The sequence below is a fragment of the Pelodiscus sinensis genome, chromosome 9 (assembly GCF_049634645.1).
Source record: "Pelodiscus sinensis isolate JC-2024 chromosome 9, ASM4963464v1, whole genome shotgun sequence".
In the NCBI taxonomy this organism is placed as follows: Eukaryota; Metazoa; Chordata; order Testudines; family Trionychidae; genus Pelodiscus; species Pelodiscus sinensis.
Genome location: NC_134719.1, coordinates 41,934,187 through 41,942,991, shown reverse-complemented (window position 1 = coordinate 41,942,991; position 8,805 = coordinate 41,934,187). Strand labels below are relative to the sequence as shown.

Genomic DNA, 8,805 nt, shown 5'->3' with positions numbered 1-8,805 from the left:
TCAAAAATTCCTGCAGTTATATAGTTGCTAACATGTATCCCAGAGAAACAGACATCTTTTGAATAGAAAAAGAAATGAGCCCAAAACCTGCCAGAAATTAAAATGTCCTTTCCAGGGACATAAGATGTTACTCATAAAATAACTTTTCTGAATAAGAAACTTTAGTTCTCCTTCGAGAGGTGTCCCTGGGGGTGCTCTACATCAGGTGTAAAGCATTCCAGCACCTCTGGACGGAGTTTCCTCAACAGTGCCTCAGAGGGGGCCGTTCATGTGTGGCGCGCAAAGCGCGTGGGCTCCCTCACTAGCTATGCACACGCACAGCCCCCGCCTCCCTTCAGTTCCTTTCTACCGTCCCCGGCTGCAGACAGAATGCATCAGTGCTCTCCTCTCCTCAGCATACCTAGCTTAGTTTAGTTAGTTAGCCATTCTTCTTGCTGTTTTTACTTGTTTATCTTATACTTTAGAATAGTAGTAGTTTTTGAAAAAAAAGGCCGCATGGGGTTTGAACCGCTGCCACAGCCTACAAGCTGGTATGAGCTCTCCCGGCTTCAAACACTGTGCGCTCTGCAAGAACGCTATGTCTGCCTCTGATGGGCATGACGCCTGCGTGAAATGTTTGGGGAGCTCTCATTCTCATAAAGATTGCCCCCATTGTGTCAAAATGAAACCCAGGTCTCACACAGAGAAGGAGCTTAAACTAAAAGTGCTCCTCAAGGATAACAACAAGCAACATGCCTCTGACCCAGGTTCTGGGCAGACCTTAAAAACCAATAAGGATAAGCTTAAGCCGTCTAAAAGAAGTGCAAGCTCATTACCTTAGCACTTGGGTCAACACAGGAGATCTCTGAGAGGCCCCAGAAACGATAGACGTAGGCAAGGATTGAAATCAATCGAGCAGGTTTATTGTCAAATGCGAAGCTCTACCAGTGGGTAACAGAGATTAGTACAATGTTATACCACTGGGCACTATGGCCCACGTTGAGAAGGTATCAACACCGGTCAGGCCTATTGCCATATAACAGATATTAACAGCAGTTAGTCAAAGTTAAGCTACTGTGCATTCTGTAAGTTTAGGCAATGACACCTGCCATTCAGGCGCCTAGTGCGCACCCCCCCAAGGTCGGCCATAGAGCACCCTTTGCGGTGTCCTTTTATAGACAGGTACAAACAACTTACATCATTTCTTTACGTAACGGGTTGCCACCCTCTGTTGCCTAGATACCACCCCTCACCTTACAGAAGGGGGGCTTACTTACTATCCTTCATGCTGTCAATTCTGACCTGGTCCTGAACCTAGGTCGGTATGTACATTAGTTTTTAGGGTGTCTTTCTACCAAGACATTTCTTATTAAGATGTTCCGTTACTCCCCTTTGGCTTACAGTTTGTACTTGGTGCTTCCCTGTGTCCTTCCATGCTCCACCTAACTTATACAATTACACAGTTATCTTTCTTGGCTCCTGTGTTACTGAACCAAAGTCTTGCTCACTAGATTACAGGCCTGTTGCTGTTTTCATGTTACAGGCCTCTATTCAGGCCTGCTGACTCCATGTTACTGACCCTCAACTTACTACATTCACGAGCAACATATCTCGAAGAACAACAGTTACAGGTAAGTAACCGGGTTTTTTTTTTCATGTAACAAAAAAGAGTTCTGCCATAATTCGGATGATCTGGGAGAAACAGAAATAACTAATAAAGTTCCATTACTACTCTATAAATTCCTGAGGTAGACACTAAAATAACTTGTATGCTGGATGATGATGAATCACCTTCTATTTTATTGCAGAAGAATGTGATTAGTAAAGTTCAAATAGCCAAATTAACAAGCCAGTGGTAGCTTCAGAAGTGACTTTGTGTATGTCTGAGATACCACCAACAAATGGTCAACATAAGCATTGAGTTACTGTATGGTCCATAGTTTGCAACTGGCTTCTGCAGTCACATATTCATTGTCTATCATCTTCCAGAGGTGACAGAAATGACAGCATCTGCCATGTGTAGACTGGAAAAGTTAAAATAGAGGAAAAGGACCAAACATTAAAGTGGAGGAGCTTGCTTAGGGAGAATGCACCAGTGAGGCTCGGAACAACTTCACGTCCCCATGTTCCAGCACTGAAAAGTAAATAAAACTGGAGAGCAGTCATCACAATGGTCAACATCAATCTTTGTTAAAAGATACATTTCTAGTGCCACTGAATGGTATTTTGTATTCCAGCAGAACAGTGTAGCTCACCAGCATGACTTGCTAATCAAATCAGGCTACAAGGTCAATCTCTTTTGTGCTGAAGACTATTTGCGCCTAAAAGAGAAAACACTCCAAACTTTATTTCTTTTACAAGGTCATAGTTTATTGCTGAATCAAGCGATTGACTTTGAAGTTATTGTTTTAGTGGAATTGTTTGAATCCTCTCCAGACTTCTCTCCAAAACAATTTGGGAGTATCATAACATTTAAGCAATGCATTTTTCGTACTAAAGGATGTTTTATAAGCTCATAAATAATTGAACAAAATTGCCCTAAAAATAGCTGCCTGAGTTTTCACCAATTATTGCTTCATTAATGTTTAGCACCATGCTATAATGCACAGAGAGTACAGAGACATGGAAAGCGATAAAATGAGAATGCTGAGTGGAAAAACTGTGTCTTTTAATTGATTTAGAGAGAAATAGAAAATGGCTCTCACTACTTTGTTTACAATTCCACTGATGTGCTAGCCTATAATTTTAAGAAGCTGACTTATAAGCTTTGTGAAATTCATGCCCCATTATCACATATCAATTGCCAATAATGTACTGGATGCATCCTGTGGTGGAATATCTCATAGATATTTGTATATTACCAAATTTTTGTGTTCAGTTCAAACTCCCTATTTAATTTAACATGAATTGAACACGAAGAACCAAGTTTTCAAAGGACATCTGAAAGATAACTGAAAGTGAACTGCCTGTTTTAGACTGATAGATTAGCTGTGTATATTTGTGCCTAAAAAAATCACATATGTGTGCAAACAAGTGTGGACTTTGTACAAAATGATTATTGGGAAGTGTGACATATCCACTTACAAATAAAAACATGCATAATTAATGAAAAATTGACCTACCTTTTTAAAATGATGATCACCATTAGCAAGAACTTATTGTTGCCATTTTGTGCCTCAGTTTCTGTTTATGAACAAACCTCCTAAAAATTAAAATTGTTTTTTGTTGGAGTTTCGCAAATAGGTGCTAGAACTAGAAAGTGTTTTTTCACACAAAATAAAGTAATCCTGTGGAATTCCTTGACAAATGTTGTGAAGGCCAAGACTATAATAAGGTTCAGAAAAGTGCTAGATAAGTACATGGAGAGAGGTCCAGTAATTGCTATTAGCCAGGATGGGCAGAGATGGTGTCCTAGCCTGTTCTCCAGAAACTGGGAATGCATGATAAAGGACGGATCATTTGATGTTTACTCTTCTGTTCATTCCCTTGGAGCATTCAGCATTGGCTACTATCTGAAGTTAGGATACTAGGCTAGATTGATCTTTGATCTGACCCTGTATGGCCATTCTTATGTTCTTAAATGCCACAATCATGGCTTGCAGGGGTTTCCTTCATACACAGGGTTTACAGTTTTATTCAATGGCTCTCAGCACCCCTACTATACAAATTGTTCCAGCACCTCTGATTTCTCAAAAGACGTAAAAATAAGTAATATGCTCTGTGTAGTTGATACACTTTTAAACCGATACTAATGAAATGTTTGTGTTAGATAGAAATATTGCACCACTTCAGCATATTTTAAAATGAAATATATTAAGCTCCCTGGTATGTGCATTGTGCATTCTTCCATTAATTTGCATGTTTTGATTACACATGTCTTAAGTGGTATGAGGACTTTTCTTTTCTTTAATGCCCATTAGACATATGCCATTTACTGTGCATAGCAGGTGGCTCATGTGTCTGTGTGTGTATGTGTGTAAGCTTTTCTCATATATACAGTAGCTGATCAATGATCAGTCTCCTACCCTCCTCCTCTTTTCTTCCCTCCCCCTCCAAACAAAGAATGAACAATCTTCTTGCAGAAGATTAGTGATTGATCTGGAACTGGATGGACAGAAACAGTCATACCAGCTGCTAGTTCTTAATTCTAGTCAGCGTTGGTCTTATTTTATCTATTCATCTAGAGGTAGAACAGGATGAAGTGACAACTCTTCCTGGATGTCATTTAACTCTGCCATGACTTTTTAAAAACCTATTGGCAAGTTGTGACATGTACGTTCTAACTGTATTTGTTCTTGTTCTAAGCAACTACAGACATGCTAGTGGAGCAAGAGTTCCAGAATTTCCACATCACTTCTCATTGCAAATATCCTAAACATGAATGCCTCTGAAGCATTAGAATTCATTTTCTGGAGGGGGAGGGGGGGGGGGGGAGGGAGAGAGAGAGAGAGAGAGATTGATTCATGCTTAGCACTGCAAATTCATAAGTACCATAAGAATAGCTTTTGAAGCAAATAGAAGTCTCCATTTCCCTATATATAATTGAAATAGAATCTAACTTTCTCCAGTGGGAATTCCCATAGATAGACTCAACTATTTAGCATAACAATATGTAAGAGAGACAATAGTTACTTGCTTAAAAAAACACCACCTGTATGTGGAGATACAGGTGCCCAGATATTTCAGTCAAAGCAGAAACTCAATCGCTTGCTTAATTGTTACCTATATGAACAGATCAACCCTTGCAAGCGTATGAACAAATACAAACCATCAGTACCAAGCTTACCACAAAAAGTATTATATCTGGATGGGGACTTAGATAAAACAAAAGTTTTATCTCAATTTAATTTTTAAAATCATACATTTAGTTTAGATTTCTTGTTTTCACCAGCAGGTCCCCTTCATTCAAGGTAATTAACAAAGTTATATTAAGAAACACAAGCCAGAAGTTCATGGGATTTTTTTTTTAAATTGCTCATCTAAAGGTCACTGCAGCAATAATTCAGAGTTAGCTCTTCGCTAACTCCTTAGCTTCCTGTCTTTTGTTTCTCCACATTCTCTTTTTTTTTATTCAGTGCTTTAACACAGCCAGAAGTCAAACAAATAGGTCACTTCCTGGGTTTCATACCTCCTGGTTCACCATCCACGAGGTCTGCCAGCTGCATTACATTGTCAAACTTAGCCTTTCTATTGACAAGCATATTGATTTCCTGATTAATGTACCTCTCTTTCATTGGCATTTACTACAGGAGACATAATTTTAATGTTTGTATGATCAATAGCTCCATCAACACCAAGAATTCCTACTGTTAGCCTGCATGGGCCTAACTATAGGGAGTTGTATATTTCTTGATAAATACTACAGGGAAGTTGTAAACATTACAAAAGCAAAGGAAATTGATGTTCTGCATGGATTCCTATTGTATTTCACCCCTGGGAGAGAATGCAAAAACTTTCAAGTAATTCTCTATCGAGAAAGCAAACCAGCAGGTACAAACTGTTTGGCCTTGAATATAAATGTATGGGAAATAATTACTTATAGAATTTCCATTGTATAGTATCTTCATCTCAAAATGTGTAAATATTCATAATAGAATATATGGCGTTTTATTCAGTTTTAGATTGTGATGTTACATTTTTAAATTCCCTTAGTTAACATCATTATAGCAATGGAATTTGGGGGCTCTCATAGATATTTCTAGAGCTACAGCCATTTGTAAATTATGTATGTAACCCAAGGTCCAGTGTGTTTCAGCAGCAGCCCTGGGAACTATAAGTTGTGGACTACAAACTGCGGCATGTTGGGAGAACTTCCTGGTTCCTGCCAGGATGTGCCCTCTCTCCCCAGCAGGGTCTCAGCAAGGACTGTGCTAGAAGCAGCACACATGCTGCGTGAAGGGGCTGCTGAACTGTTTTCCTGTTCTATGTTTTTTCCAGGTAGGACCAGAAAGGGCTATAGAGCACCCTGACTGCAGTTAAGTGACACAAAGGGAGAACCCGGACTTGGTTAAGTGGGATTTAGTTACTGTGGGAGTTGGAACATGTGTTCAAACGGGGCTGTGTTGTGTGCTGTAAGATCTGCCCCCAGTAGGGTCTCAGCAAGGACTGTGCTAGAAGCAGCACACAGGCTGCATGCTGAGAGAAGGGGGCTGCTGAACTGTTTTCCTGTTCTATGTTTTTTACAGAATAAAGCCTGTCCCTGGCGATTTGTCGGAGTGGGTCTGGTCTGAGGTGCACTCACACATACACAACGCAGAGCACACCAAGCAGCCTCAGGTCTAGCCCTCCCCCCACAGTGGTGTAAGAAGTCACAAGCTTCCCCTATGCTGAATAACCTCACACTGGGTTAACCAATGGGAGTGGTTACATGTATGTGACCTGAAGGTGGCTACTTAAAATGTAGGTAAAGCTGTCTCTGTTCTCTGACTTGTAATGGGATTGGAAGTATCTGCTTGATAACAAATAGTTTACTTTCTCATTTCTCTTTTTTCTTTTATTACTTGAAAAGTGAACCAAGAGTTTGTTTGCTTGTAATCTTTCTTAGTACAATAGATATGCAGAGAAATAATAATTAGCACCATTTTCTAGAAAGATTGTTTAAAATATTTTCCAAATCATGTCTTTAGCTTCTTTGATTAGCTGAGTGAAGCAATACTCCACTTTCATCTTGATTGTGTTTATCAGTACAGGCAGTCCCCGAGTTACGCGGATCCGACTTACGTTGGATCCTCAGTTACGAACGGGGACCTCTCCCTGGTCTCCAGCAGACCAGGGAGAGGAAGCAAAGCGGTGGAACACGCGGGCAGCGGACAGCCAAGACGTGTCTGGGCTGTCCGCTGCCCCCGTGCTCCACGGCTTTGCTCTGCTTTGCTCCCCGTCCCCCTGGTCTGCAGACCAGGGGGACGGGGAGCAAAGCAGAGCAAAGCAGCGGAACACGCGGGCAGCAGGACAGCCACGGCGCGTCTGGGCTGTCCCGCTGCCCCCGTGCTCCGCGGCTTTGCTCTGGACACCTGTGGTACAGCAGCTGGGGCGCTGCCGGTTGGTCCCGTAGCACCGCTCTGGGCGCTACTGGACCAACCCGGCAGCACCCCAGCTGCTCTGCCCCAGGCGTCCTGATTAAGCCACTGCTGGTCAGTTTCAGCAGTGGCTGAATCAGGACGCCTGGGGCAGAGCAGCTTGGGTGCTGCTGGGTTGGTCCAGCGGCGGCGCTACTGGACCAACCCCGCAGCACCCCAGCTGCTCTGCCCCAGGCGTCCCCAAGTCAGCTGCTGCTGAAACTGACCAGTGGCTGACTACAGGAAGCCTCTGCCCCGGGCTTCCTGGAATCAGCCGCTGATCAGTTTCAGCAGCAGCTGACTTGGGGACGCTTGGGGTTCTTAAGTTGATTCTGTATGTAAGTTGGAACTGGCGGTCAGTTTCAGCAGCGGCTGAATCTGGACGCCAGTTCCGACTTACATACAGATTCAACTTAAGAACAAACCTACAGTCCCTATCTTGTACGTAACCCGGGGACTGCCTGTATTGAAAAGCTGCATGACGAATATTTGTGAACATTGTTGTATTTGAATATTCTTGTGCACACCTATGTGGTTCCCATGAATATTTGCATAGTGATGATTGCACCCATATTTACATGAGTACAAGGGTATCCCGACACAAATAAAAGGATGAGCTGGATCTCTGCTGTTTACTTATTGTTCTGTTTTAAAATTGGATCAACCAATCAAGGAGGTGTAACAAACAATGAGATTTGAGTTACCAATCACACGGCACAAATAAAACCCAGTAGTAGGTGAAGTGAAATGTTTGTGAAAAATCAGCTGATTTGTTTTCACATATACTGTTTTATGAAGTGTTGTGTGAATAACAAAATTTTCAATAAAAAATCTGACAGCTATGAATAACATTTGACAGTATGGCTACTGATTTCACATGTCTGAGGCCTACTCTACACTACAAAGTTTAGATCCTTGTATTGATCTAGTTACACATGTGACCACGCTTAAATTTGTCTCCAGCCAATGTACTTTGTTATGATTATGCCACTTCCCCAAAAAGTGTTATGATCAACATGAGATCAATACAGTCCAAGAATAGACAATATATGACCTATGTCAGTCCCATCCTGCAATGGTCAGTGAGGAACAACTGCAGGCACAGCAGAAATTGGAGTTGACATTGAGTAAGAAACCCTCCACTATGTGCCCTAATCACCGCTAAATTGTCAAGCAAGAGAATTTTTGGTTCATGCAGAATGGGTGGCAGTGTGGGAGCTGCATTGCCTCAAAGTGCATTTCTACATTGCGTGCCTGCAGGGAAGTGAGCTAGGCCTGGATTACAAGCAGTCAGGAACAACAGGAGCAGGGTTGGTTCTGAGGCAGAAGCAAGGGCTGGGACAAGGAGGGAACAAGGTGGGGTACAAGGCAGGATCTGGACTGGCACTGTGGAAGAGCAGAGTAGGAGCAGGGCTTGCAGAAATGAGCACAGGGGGACTGATGGTCAGTGGGTGTATGCAGTCACCCCCCAAACAACTGGCTACTTCTGCTGCTGGGCAAAAGAACTGCCTGGTAGTTCCTCAGCCCATCAGGTAGGGTGGCCTGTCTGGCAGCCCACTTGACTCACTAGGGTGCCAGGAGTATTGAGCAAAGACAGCTGCAGGCCTTGAAAATGACAAGATAGTGTCACATGTTTCATGAGCTAACACTTATTGGCCCTGTGCTATACTGACATGGTATTTTTGTGGTTGGCCTTTAATGTGTCAGCATGCTCTGGCAATCTCCAGAGCAGCATTATCTAAATGCTGGATCTAGAGGGGAAAAAGGGTAA

The 8,805-nt window shown here is 42.3% G+C and overlaps 1 long non-coding RNA gene across 1 annotated transcript in view; it reads left to right on the top strand.

Annotated features, from left to right (window-relative positions):
• Positions 1-840: 840 nt before the first annotated feature.
• The window catches only part of LOC142830671 (uncharacterized), a 49,618-nt gene continuing 41,653 nt past the window's right edge, over positions 841-8,805 (top strand). The window contains exons 1-2 of the long non-coding RNA XR_012906115.1: positions 841-1,610; positions 6,165-6,378. This is a non-coding gene — a long non-coding RNA (uncharacterized LOC142830671). The remainder of the gene's footprint in view (positions 1,611-6,164; positions 6,379-8,805) is intronic.